Source organism: Acipenser ruthenus, chromosome 7 (assembly GCF_902713425.1).
Source record: "Acipenser ruthenus chromosome 7, fAciRut3.2 maternal haplotype, whole genome shotgun sequence".
Lineage (NCBI taxonomy): Eukaryota > Metazoa > Chordata > Actinopteri > Acipenseriformes > Acipenseridae > Acipenser > Acipenser ruthenus.
In genome coordinates, this window is record NC_081195.1 from 3,489,914 (window position 1) to 3,503,998 (window position 14,085).

Here is a 14,085-nt window from a genome sequence, read left to right on the forward strand (position 1 = left end):
TAATGTGCCTATCTGAACAGTTTTCCAAGATTTTCAGATACAGTGGTTTGATTTCTTATGCACAACAAATCTAAACTACAGAAGCAATCTAAATTTACACACTACTGTAAAATCCGCTTTCGTCACCTTGTGAGTTAATGTGGAACATTGCAATTGACCCCTAAGCTCTGAAGAACAACCCCAGGTGCCACGCTCGACTTTCAGTTACCACACTCCTCCGTCTGTCCTGAAGTATCCCAAAGTGAAGTGGACCTACTGAAGAGGCGCTTCTTAGAATGGTCATACTAAGAGCTCACTTACAGACCACACCTCGTTCTGCCACCTTGAGTAAGAAACCTACTGAACACTGAGCAGTACAGATGTCACACTCTGCTTCTGTCACGAGGAAGTCCTGTGGAAAGAGGACTGGAAACAGGCCCAGAATGCCCTGTAGGGCCATCATTCAAAGAGCCTTCTTAACCTGAACTTTTATGGGGTTCCAGACAGGATTATAGAAAGTTGCATTTGTTCCCACAAACCAGGCAGAGCTGCCTCAACCTATAATGTGAGCCAAATCCGTTCTGAGCAATCCAGCATTCTGGGTACCAGTTACTTCCCATGGGCGGGTCTCTGGAGTCACCAACAAAGATGCCAGTCACTGCCGAGTGTGATTTAAACAGTTCTGTGCTACAAAAGAGCCAAGACCACAGAAACACACTATATATAGGGTCATCTGGAGATGCATCAAAGAGCAAGGGCTTTTGGTCAGTGGACTGGGCAAAAAAAAGTCTCAGATCCCAACGCCAAACCACTAAACCAAACAACCCCGGAGACACAGAAACTCAGCCTGAAGGGGGGATATGGCATTTCTTTCTTTTTTTTTTTTCTCCTGCAGCATGCTTGGTGAGAAAGATTTGAATAAAAGCGATGGGTTTATAGGTTAGCTGACACCTTCATTCCAAGGAATTTTAATTAACTTCTCCCATCGTCAATATGTTAAAAGGAGCAGTCCCATTATCCGGGGGCAGCAGTCTGTTTCAGGCCCTGCTATTTCAGCCATCAAATTGAAGAATTAATGACGTGGATAATCGTCTCTAATTCCGAAATTACATTGAGGAGAAGTTCAGGGGAAAGTGGTGCTGTAGTTTAATAAAACGGCTGACTAGCTCAAAAATACTCTGTTCCCTGGCTAGTCAGGTGGTACTAACCGGCAACACAGTGTGGCTGGTTAGGGAAGAACACATGGCAAGGGTGTGGGTGTGGGTGTTCAAATGGGGTTTTGAGTGTGGACTAGCGTTCAAGGGTGTGCTTGTGTGACAGTTTGAACGGCTGTCTGTGGGAGTCTGTGCTTCAGCGACTGTGTATATGTGTAATGTGTGGGGGCGGGGGTTGTAAGTGAGTGTGTGTTTGTGTGCAGGTGTGAATTTTTATGTGCATACATGTCAGTGAGCGTGTGGGTGTACATGCATGACTAATCACAAGCCGGTCAATTGACACTTCAGTGATGTTGGATTCGCCAGAGACATTTTAATTTCCTGTACATTTTCCTGCATTTTTCATTGCTCTAGAGCCAATTATTATTATTATTTTTATTTTTATTTTTTATCTAGGTCAGATAATAACTCCATCCTCCACAGGATGAAACAACATGCCTGGCTGTTAATCGTAATAGCTGGTTAATTGCCATCTGTAGCCGTGAGTGATTACAAATAAGAAGATTCAGCATATTCTTATTATGCAGTACACATTCTATACAGGGAGAATAATAGGTAAGGTAGGGCTGTTCAGGAAGTTCACTGCAGTCATGGCAGGGCAAAACCAAGTTACCATGGGAACTAAATGTCAGGAATCACTACAGGTGTGCACGGTGATATTGGGGAGCCAAGTAGAAGCATTCCCAGAAGAACCAAGAAGCATTAGTGCATCCCACTTGTTGAAACTCCTGGGATTAACTGCTCGTTCCACTGTCTTACCTTGATGTTACAGCTTGGAAACTGATGGTGTTAGTGTATTGCATGCCGTCTAGGTTACACTGCATAAATAAATGGACTGTTATATGTAATGAAGACACAGAAGAAACGAAGAGGCGATTGTGTTCTCTGCATCAGCATGTGGAAGCAGTATCACTTTCGCCACTATCTGCGTAGGAGAGACGCTAACTGACCTTTCAAGCAAAAAAAAAAAAAAAAAAGCTATAAATTGGAGAATCTCTCGAACAAATCGGACCACCTGTGTTGTGTCCAGTGACTCTGCACTTTGTCTCCTAATGCGTAGAACAAACCCCTTCATAAACATTATATTGTGATGCAGTTAGTACCTTTGAAAGGTGCCGGATTTGTCAGCACTGGAGACAGAGGCGTCCATTTGTAGCAACAGTGATAGCTGTAATGCAGCCTTCAACTGCTCAACCAAGTTTGAATTGAATTGTATGGTCCATACACATAATTCACATTCTATTCTTTGATTAAAGACACCTAATTCTTATAATAATGAAAACTTCAAGGTTTCATCATGTAGGATAATGACTTAAAATATGATATATATATATTTATATATATATATATATATATATATATATATATATATATATATATATATATATATATATATATATATAGCCTACAATAGCTCCTGGTGTTAGCACTGAGAAAGAAGAAGGTGGTTATTTGACCTACACATCCCCTACTGAGTATTGGGACAGCACTGGCCATGCAATGAAATTAGGCAGAGTGGTTCTCAAGACAGAACTTGAAATGTATGCAATCAGAACTCCTAGAAGCCTCAACTCTATCTCATTTTGTGGGAGATAACAAGCAAATATTGATCTGAGCGTCGGAGAGAACGTGACTGAGAACGTGTCTACTACTGTAGCAGTGTTATAAAATACATTCCAATGCTTTCACCTCACATGCTCCATTTACTAGTGCTTATTTTGTCAACTGTATTTTCTTTTTTCTCTAGATGCTAGTCAACCTGATGTGCAGCCATTACCTGTGGTGGGAGAGAGGCAGAGAATATGCCGTGTTAATGTCATTTCATGAATCCACTAGATGCCACTGTTCGCTCAGTTTGAAAGTTTATTATACTAGTAACATCATCTTCCACTAAAATACGACTGGTTAAAATACCAGAGTGGCAAGATTTCACATCACAGTTAAAATCTGAAACAAAAAAACACACGGCTTACAACTTTCCTATTTAATTTACTTTTTTTTTTTTTTTTTTTTTTTTTTAATCTCGTTACTATTTCATGCTATGATTAGAGGGGGTTGTTTTTAATTGATCTAAACAGGGGTGGATCTTAAAACCGGTATCCTTATATAGGTATTTATAAATCAGATTTTTCGCAGACCACATTTAGCTGTATGTTATCCCTTGTTCATGTATGGATATTGGACATTAAATAGTAAATCAAATGAAATGCTCATTCATAGTACAATGTGCTGGAAATCAGGATTGGGGTCAATTCATATTTCCCAATTCCCATTCCCATTCCCTTTTAATGCATTCCAACACAGCACTGATTACAATTGCAATTAGCAGCATTCTGTTAAAATGAGCTTCTCACAGTGGCAACAAATTACTTTAATTTAAGACATTGTTAGTCAATTAAACTGGCTTCAAACGAAAGCAGCTGAACAATCACAACAGTTATTATGTCTCTAAAATATCAATTCCAATTCCTTCGAAGGAATAGGAATTGGGAATTGATTTTAAAAAGGAATTGGAGATGAATAACAGGAATTAACCTCAACCCTGGTGGAAATTAAACAGCTTTAGATGTACATATGGGTTAAGAACAGATTAAAATAAAAAGAAAGTATACATTTAGGCTTGACAAAAAAAATGCACTACCACATAAATAGTAAAACTTTTCTTGACCAACAATAGTAAAAGCAAAACCTCACAAACCTGGCCTAGTTGTTACAAACAGAATTCTGAAACAGGTCTGTACTTTACAGAGAGAGTTGGCCTTTCAGGTTGGCGGTGTATTAATGAGCCAATGACAAAGATGAACACACGCAAAAGACAACTTCTCTACCTTTGCGAGGGACTAATGGCCAGTGACCAAAATCAAGAGTCGGGATTGTATGCAAACACTCGCCTTGTCTGGTGGAAGACAGGGACCACAGCTGAATAGAGAGAAAAATGACATTCAGATTTTATGCAACAGCTAACAGGCCTCCTACTGCTACACAATCCAAGAACTATATGGAACTGAGGTAGTGTGGGTGTCTCTGAATTTGATCTACTGGATTTCTCATGTTTAATTAACTGTGATCCAAGAATGAGGAATTACTAAAACAATAAAGCAAGCCCTCACTCCCCATGAGGGGGACACCACTGATATTTCTACCACACGCTTTTAAAAAAAAACATCTTTAAGTAAGTTATTAAGTGTTTGTTGTTTGAAGCCGACTCGGTCATAATTAAACGATTTTTGTGGTCTCCATCTAGCACCCCAGTGGACATTCATTGAGAGAGGCCCAAAACTGAATGGAGGTGTTCAGGTCAAGATAGAAGTATTATCTCATCTAGGAGGAAAAGCTCTCATGGTGCCTGCGTGATTCGTAATTGAGCAATACATTCACAGAGTTAAAAAAATATATAAATATTTATTTACTACTCTGCACAAAGCAATCCTAATAGAACAGGAACTCTATCTGCGAACAACAAACAGACAGAACATCGAATCCCAGAAGCAGACCTCACCCGCGCTATCTTGTCCTTTGAACTGCTGACAATGACCCCTCCCTTGCTGTCAATGCACTTCACCTCCTGGTTGTGAGTAGAGTACTCCATGCTGAACGAGCCCTGTTTCTGGTGCAGAATGATCTTCCCGTCTCTAGCAAAGCAAAGGGAGATTTTGTTTTTTATTCAACACTAGGTGCTAAAAGGAAACAATGTAGTCTTGCGGTTTGAGTCGTGGTCTGGGAGACAGGAAATTAAACCCATGTCAGAAAATACTTCCCTAGCGCAGGTGAAAGCCTGTTTGAAGAGAGGGGAGTCCTGTCCGTACCCACTTTTAGAGTCAATGGGCTGGCGTTGAATGACTTCCCTCCACAATCTTGTTTTAATGCAGGTCTGGAAACTGTAGTCTAAAGTCATAGTCTATAGCCTAAGTACTTGTCAAAACTACTCACAGGCATGAATCAGATTATACACATTAGAAAACCATTTGCAGCACCCAGATGAGAGTAACAGGTTGTGCAAATTAGTTATAATGGCTCGTCTGTTACTATTATTTATGATGTGCTTTCAGACGTATGCCTGCTAAAAAAAAAAAAAAAAAAGTTTTACTACTAAATTGCAGTATTTATCTTAATTTAGTTTTATGGAAGATGGCCAACTAAGCGCACTGGAGATGTAATGTATTTACAGAGCAGGTACAGGAGAGGTGACAGCAAAAATGTAGGAAAAAAAAAAAGATAATACCGTACACTCCTGCACTGATCAGGTGAGACTCTGTCATGATGAAACACATCTTCTCTCTGCCCAGAGTACACAGCCACAGGCTTCCGCTGGAGCCCCCCGCCATCTGGTCTCAGTTGGTACGATCTGATGTCTGCTGCCTGAGACAGCTACAGAACACCGCCATCTAACTGTATCCATGGCAACAAGCTGTGGACCAACAGAGCAACACTCAGAGTTTCAAACATCGGTACAGGGTGGTACACTAATTCTAGGGGTAATAAATATTTGAAAGTGGGGTCCTTTCACTTGTAATGGTTTATAGTGTTGCTGGGGCATGAAAAAATGAGATTCACACAAGTCAAAGAAGTGAAAATGTTATTATGCTTTTAATATATGAGAGATAAACAAGTACAAGGTGGGGGCTATGGAGATAGATCCTTACAAAACAATAGTCCCACAGTCCTAAATGGGACCACACATGCATATTTCATGGAGGTAGACAGCTTTGCCTAATGCATTGTGGGTATTATTATTATTATTATTTTTTTTTACTATTATTATTATTTTTGTCCTCAATCTTTCTGCACAGAATTTTTTTGTTTGTTTTGTTTTTTCTTTTAATTTAAACACTGTTGTTATTCTCTGGTTTAATCATTGTTCAAGCTACAGCTCTGGACAAAAGTTTTGCGTCACCTATAATTTTAGAATTGAGACATTAAAAAAAAAAAAAAGGAAAACTGTGGGTTTTCCAAGGGGGAAGATGCAGAAAACAATCACACCGCCACTCTCAACAGGAGCTGCCTCCTACTGAACAGAAACAAACTGCAAGCTCCAAAGCATCCTTTAGATACAACTGATTGAGTTAGAGAAATGACTCACTTGTTCTTCCATTTGAGGACAGCTTCCTTCCTGCAACATCCTCTGCACCAGTTCTGAGATATCTTCACCCTGTCCTTTAGAGGGATCCTAGGAAATCTAAAATCAAAAGAGCACAGCTTTGTAAATCACTATTAGTTTGTTTAGTTAGATAAATATAAAGTACTGGCACATTTAACAATGCAGTGCACTTATGTACATCATTATGCATTTCATTTGGTTCTCACTCTGGTCCATGAGAGCTGCAGGGTGTTCAGGTTTTTGTTCCAAATTATCTAAAAACCATAAGGGTTGTCAATAAGCAGAGGGACAGGGTTAACAGGAAAAAAGTTACGACAATTCCTTTATGAAGTACGAGCCATTTGGTATAGGACTCCCAAACAAATGTGAAGCACACATGCCCCCTCAGCAACAGCTCCATTCCAACTACATGCACACCTGTAAATCCAATCACTTCTAAGCAAAGGACCCTTGTCCTACTTAAAAAGAACCTTGACGTTTATAGTGGCACTTCCATTACCCTCCATCTAAATTTAGAAGATGACAGACTTAAAGAGAAAGTTCAAACGTTAAGAAGAAAAAAAAAGTGGGGTCAAACTGACTACTGAGCAATCTGTTTCCTGGATGCCGAGGAAGAATTGTGAGTGAATTGTTTTACTCTGTTGCTGGCAATACATAACTAGGATTTAAGCAATCCACCAATTTACACTACCAGTCACTCATAGTCTGGAGTACCTGTTCTATGGCTTGGCTTATTCCACCCATTAAGCCTGTATTAGCATGTAATTGATCTCTTGAAAACAGTCATCAGCCACAAACACTGCACAAGAATCAGTTATAATTGATTCGAACTGCAGCACCATTTGTTGCAAGCAGGAAAAGTATATTCCCAGCAACCTGCTGCATTATTGAGCCAAACAGCACTAATCATGGTCAGACTAAACCCAGTGTGCTCTGATACACTTAAGATGTTACCTTCAGGAGCACTTTGCATGCCTTGGGAAAGCAATTTATTGTGCCTTACAGTCAGTAGAACACAGAACAAGCGCTCCCGTTTATTTTGCTCAAATTAAGTGGTTTTAAGACTTTTCTTGCATATTGTGAGCCACAATGGCAGATACTTCAAGTGTAGAACAGCACAAAGGGTTAATACGCTTGACATGTGCAAAGAAGGGGTGAACAGGACTCACGTTACAGTGCTGTACACCTTGGGAATTTACTAAACAGTCAGAATACCCCTCCGGCAATACTCCCAAGAAATGTTTTGGTTTTGTCAAGTGACTAGCCACACACAAAAAAACCCAAACAGTTTGCCCTCTTTGCCCCCTTTCCCTGTAAATAAATAAACACCTTGCACAGCTGTTAATGCAGGTAGCGTATTGCACTGGCCTCCAGGGTCTGCTCTCTTCCTGGTCTTCAAGCAATTTCTTCACTTCGAACTGTTTGTTTTTAGCCTTGGGGTGTCAAAACATGTCTTTCGTTTATTCCTTTTTTCCCACCCCAATTCTTTTTAAATTCCATTACTGACATCTAATCTTTTCCCATTTTTGTCCCCATTATAAAGGGAGCGCATTCCAGACTAGGCGAGAGCTTCAGCGCCTTAACAATATTCCTATAACAGGACATGAATGAAAAAACTCACAATGCTGCTGTCAAATTACTGCAAAAGATTAATGAAAAGAAAAAAGACCGGTTTCTCATCTCCCAGCTACACACTGTTACGTGATTTCAAAGGCTGTAAACATTTGGCACGTAAGCAGTATCTGCTATGACTTACTGACCAGTAATGGGCAATTTATCACTTTCTGTTATGTCACGTGTCAGCACACCCAATGACAAGTCTCAACAATCTGTTGTGACAGCCAGCCCTCCCTTTCTAAACAGTCATAATGCATATTTTGATCTGACACTGATTAAGAGGGCTCTGGTGACAGGCTGAAAGGAACCACTTGTCAATAAAAGGCATCACTTCGGGTTTTCAAATGCCACGACACAAAGACAGATCAGCGATGTGCATTCACCATATGATCCCTTTTAGTCAGTTCCATCCATCCAATAATCAGTTTCAGAATTTAGAAGCAGGGATGCCTATTTTTATCTAGTGTCTTGGGTCTCACAGCAGTTTAGAGGTTAAATCCACAGCATTTTCAACAGTGACTATGCCAGATAAACAGACTGGGGGGAGGGGGGTTACCCTTTTAATTACTTATAAATAACAACTGGCTGCTACAACAGTATTATCACAAGCTGCTAATACATAATAATGGCTTTTGATGACACACCAAAAAAAAAGATTATGACTTCTGAAGGCTCTACAAAGGCCTTAAAAAATTGCCTGTGACACATTGCTGTTGGGCTTCTGTAAACATCTGTTCAGCTTTATAGAAGGTAGGCAACTTACCCTACATTATACTAGCGTCTACTGCAAGTGGTAAAAAAAAAAAACACCACACATTATCACAAGCCAAGGCCACTAAAATGATCAATACTACATTGGAGTTGAGAGAATTATTGGGTATATGACAATATCGTTAATTTAGTTTACCATATAACTAAGTATAATATTATGTGTAGAACTATATCGTAATGCAGGATATTGCAACCACCTAATATTTTATCCAGTATTTTATTTAGGCGAATATTATTTGTCAGGTGGATTTAAAGTTACCTAATTGTCAGAATAAAATAAACCAAATGTCACTAATGCTGAAAATAAATGGTTAAAGGTGCTTCATATATTAACAGCGTGTTCCCATACACCACTACCCTCCAACAAGCGTCCCAACTAACCAATACAATTACTAATCTTAATGAACTTGTATTAAATCCGCAGAATCCGGGCATCTCTCATCGTAGTGATTCAATGACAAATGTCTTGAATGTCTTTTATTTATTTATACATTGTTTTAAGGTTTTTGGGTTTTTTTTCTGACGTAACTACGCAAAGGAAGTTGCGCACGTTGCTTGACTCTGAACTCTCACAGACAGCAACAGCGTATCGAGAACGAGCGAATGGAAAGCAGTAGGCTGCTTTCGATATGTTCTGTGTATTTATTTTTTGCAGTTTTATTTTTTCATAAATGAAAATAAATATTGCTTACATGACTCTCCCTTGTGGAGTTCCTCATCCTCTTCCAAACATCGTCCCTGCTGGTGAAGTTGTACAGGTTCTTGCACACTTGGGACAAACTGTTCAGTCTGGCAGTCCAGATAGAGGACGAGGTAGAGAATGTCCTCTGGCAGGTGGTATAAAAACAGCATTCCCAGTCAGCGTGAGGATTTATTTCCCTTCTCCACTCTTTGGTTTTCACTTTCTCTTTCTTCTGTGGCGGGTTTGTTTGGGGTAGCTCTCCTTTTCCATGTTGTTTCTCCCAGGCAGCTAGTCAGCAGCAGAGCTCAGACAAGAAGCCATCACCATACGAAAACAAACGCAGTCACATGGGCGGTACTCGTCAATCAAACTAGTAGTAAGCGCAACTGCACATTAAATAGCAGTATTATTTGTTTATTTAGCAGACGCCTTTATCCAAGGTTACTTACAGAGACTAGGGTGTGTGAACTATGCATCAGCTGCAGAGTCACTTACAATTACACACTGTCACACTGAGTCTGGCTGAGGTGGGATTTGAACCGGAGACCTCTTGGGCTGGTTACAAACCCTTTTCTTTAACCACTGGACCACACACTACAGTTTAACACTGCTAGTTTGTAACAATAAATGCAATTTGTATCCATTCTACGTCATGAGTAGTTTAACATGATGCATAAGTAGTTGCGTTAAATGCAATATTTGTATACTGTATTAACACAGAGTTTTATGTTAGATAAACTTTAATGAGGTATAGGCTATTGTTTTGGTGGTTGAAATAGGTCATCTTTGTATTTGGATTAAGCTTCACTTACTGTAGGGCTACTACAACTAAGGCGTGACAGAATATATTACTGTGTCGGGCAAGCCCAATTTTACCTTATAAAGGCAACACCTTTTCTAGAGGTAGCACACAGATATTCAGCATACCGTTCCAGATTATTAGCATGATTTATGTAAACTTAATCAAACGACTATGAAACTTGGAGTTTGGGGGTAAACTTGCTTCCTAACGGTTCCCACGTGCTATTTGTTGAACAAAGGACAGACCTGTTACAAGGTCTATGGTACCTCATATTTAATATTTCATAATATGGTCTCACCCACAGCTACACCACTCAACAATATGTAGGCTAGTCTGCTTCACTTTGGATAGTCAATTTATAATGATAAACACTAAAATACCGTACTAAAAAGAAACTTTGTGATACATTTAGACAAACGTTTCAGCAAGAACGGTCTTATTAAAACCGATTGACTTTTTGTTTTGTGCAACTATAAACTTATAAACCTAAAAACCACAGTAGTCCTTTTGTTTGTGGTCAAACAAATATTCTTAGTGTGTTTTTAGGTGTCATGTTCCTGATCCATCAACTGGATTTTCAGATATAAGTGGGTGTTGAGGGGCAGCCCGTGCATCTTTAGTCCCATTGCTTGCCATATGAGAAGATATGTTTCTTAAAACAATTTGAGTCATTTCTCCTTTTTTTTCTTTGTTCTTGTGTAACAGCAAACTGACAGCCAGCAGAGGCAACATTTCCCTTCATTTTCTGAATTCCCCGTTACTTTAACCCCTAAATGAAGTTTGGGTAGGTGGACGTCTCTTGTGTTTTTATGTAGTGAAAGGATTAGAAGCCATAAAACTTACACTCCTGTACAGAAGACTAGCTTGTATTGTAAAAAGATGAGAGAGGCAGAGCACTGATTATGTGGGCACCTTCCCCACATCAAAGAGACTGGGAGTCATTAAGGTTGTGTTTTTAGTACTGGGGGTATTAAAAACATTTAACTGTACTGCATCATAGGAAAAACACTATCATTATTTAGGGATTGCATTAGACATGGGTGTTGTGGCTGTTTGAATTTTATAAAAGTAAATTTGTTAAGCTAAGACATTACATTTAACCCCTTCCTTGCTAAACCCCACTGTAGACCTCTGGAATTATTTTTTCTTGTGGTCCAGCAGCAGCACCATACAGACTCATCACCACTGAAATGAGGTTTGTGCAGTGCATGGTGCAATATGTCTTTTTTTGTACACCTGTAAAGAACTAGAAAGATTTCCTATTCAAGTTTTGTTCAGGAGAATATTATTCTTTTAACTGTTTTATCCGAGTGACAAAGCTGAGCTGCACTCCCCTATTATCCCCACCACTATTTAACCATAAGCACACAGTTATGTAGGTTACTCTGAAGACAAATAGAAACATAACAGTCATGAGAACGTCTACAATTACATTTATAGGGCTGGATATAATGTCAGCACATCTTAAAAAAAAGAGTACATTGCTTCATATGTATCTTACCTTTCATAATGTTTACAATAAGTTATTTGTTAATGTTGGGCTTGTTTATTTTTCTCCTATAGTTGACTGAGTTCACCTATTGTATGCAGCTGGATTTTAACTGAAGTCTTACCATCATGCTGAGCGCTCAGGTACTATCATTCCAAATAAAGATTTGTGGCTGTGACCTTTCAACTCTGTTAGCTCCTGGAGTTGACCACCAAAAGGGTTTCTCTCTGAGCAAGATTACACATCTCAAGGGACATCTAACAAAAATAACTAGCAAAGCTAAATAAATAAATATGTTTCAGTGGGCTACCTCTTGGATTATTGGGCTACCTCTTGGATAATTATCCATACTTTTATGTTTCCAACAATGTCTGGGATAACCCTAGGCACATTTGCTAAACTGTTTATACTTGACATATCCCCACCCACCGCAACAATTCCAGTGTTTGTACTGGAATCTTGTCTGTTGTGCGGCATAATGTTTTGATTTTGTTTTTGTTGTCTTCCCTCATTAACACCCTTAATCCCATTGGTGCAAGCCTGTTCTCGGTCGTACAGTGAACCCGAGTGTTCATGATTCAGCTAGACAATTGCGTTGTGCTTGCGCTCTGCAAGGTGTGGAGAGAGGATTCCTGCAGTACAAAGAAGTGCACCCTCCTACTTGGTCCGGGTTTCCACAGTGAAGGTGTGAGAATGTCAGCTCTCTTAGAGGTTTGATTACTATGGGGGACTGTTCAGCTATGTCTGTGTGGTCTTTGGGAATTGGACATTTATGCTGATGATAAAGGGTTCCTAGTTTCAGGGGCCAGTACATAGTACAGTGTACCCCAGTATAGTACAGCTGCACTGCTCAGGTCCATTAAGATAGATTGACAAAGATAGAGTCATTATTGTCTACTTCCAACCATTGTCTCATCCTCTTATCTCTGTGACTTGTGATAATTTGTTAAGTTGCTTGGAAAGCGTCGGAAGAGAATCTGTTTACGCTAGTGTAGAAAAGAAACGGACAAGACAAGTAATCATTGATCACCTGTCTGTCAGCGTGTGAAGCAAGGCTTTCAGTGATTGCTCAGTGAAAATTGATATACAGTAAAAGTTTTTTCTTGAAACAGTGCCGACACAATGATATACTATACGCGTCAGAAAACAGCACTTTAGTCAAGAATACGCTAACCTCTAGATCCACACAAATATACATGTGTATTATAGCATTCATGGACAGTTACGTTATTTAGAAAGATAATTCTGAAGTCAATGTGGTACTGTTAACCAATTCAATGATCTGAAGTAGCTGATGAAAAGAAAATCCACTCAATTCATCTAAGAAGTTTTGACTTTTTGTCCTGTGCAGGTAGCAAAGAGGGTATCCATACACAAACCCAGATGTTCTTTGAAATTTGCCGTTTGTGGTAACTTAAGTTTCTTCTTTGTAACACTGTGGAAAAGATACAACAGAAACCCAACCACAAGCCTATCCATCTGTCTGTACATCTGTGTATCTATCATCAACAATTCACTTACAGCAGACTGAGATCAGAAAGATTTGAGTCTGAGTTATTTTCAGAACTGTTATTAGTTATATCCCAGGAGCCTCGAGGATATCAGTTAAATATAATCACCTAAAAAACTAAATTATTTCTATTACAGTGGCCAAAGACAAAGTTATTAGTGTATGTAACCTATGTTGATATTTATAGTCAATGAGCATTCTTATGAAATATTATTTGTTCATTTTATTGATTTCATTATTATTCCCATGTATTACTCTTTTTCTTCAGTGTTTTTTTTTTTTTTTAAGTTATGCTCTGTTGCTTAAGGCAGGCATTTTTGCCCTTTTTGCCCCTCCCCCCCCACCATACAACCCCAGCTCTCCTGTTCCCTCTGATGTTATTTTGTGTATGACAGGCTCCCTCAGCTCTCATTGAAGACTGACCCCTCCTCATGTCATTCTTCCAAATCATCATTGTATAACATGTTTTTATATTAGTGCTACAAAGGGCCCATTTGATCAGGGGGTTATGGTATGTGATTGTAAGAAATGCAGCTAGTTGGTGGCTGCCATTGTGTGTGAAAGCGGTGCCCTGACCTCATCTCTTTCAGGCTGGAGCCCTCACCAAGTGGGCTCTATTCACATCGCAGCAGCCCTCCGCAGTCTCACTCGCTGAGCACGCTCAATTCAGCGCCGAGTCACAGATATTACCTCGCAACAATCTGGCCTTTCTTTCTTTTTCTTTTTTAGTTAAAAAATACCCTTCCTAGTAACCTGTGTGAACAACTCCCGAACGAGTGAAATGAGTTCATTTTTTATTTATGTTTGCTTGGCATTAACAGTTTTGCAGCCTTCTTAACTGTGTTTCATTGTAGGAGAAATAAAAATGCTCACGTATGTTGACGCAGTTTGTTTTGGCTTACTATTGTAAGAACATATATACA

General features: G+C 39.4%; 1 long non-coding RNA gene across 2 annotated transcripts; it reads right to left on the reverse strand.

The window, feature by feature from the left end:
• Positions 1 to 2,770: 2,770 nt before the first annotated feature.
• LOC131737425 (uncharacterized) lies at positions 2,771 to 9,846 on the reverse strand. Of its 2 annotated transcripts, none has more exons than XR_009329022.1 (5): positions 9,372 to 9,846; positions 6,274 to 6,369; positions 5,421 to 5,601; positions 4,693 to 4,825; positions 2,771 to 4,112 (listed from the first exon to the last, which is right to left on the reverse strand). It is a non-coding gene; the product is annotated as an uncharacterized LOC131737425 (long non-coding RNA). The 2 variants fall into 2 exon arrangements; XR_009329023.1 differs by having other exon boundaries at positions 5,416 to 5,601.
• Positions 9,847 to 14,085: the final 4,239 nt, after the last annotated feature.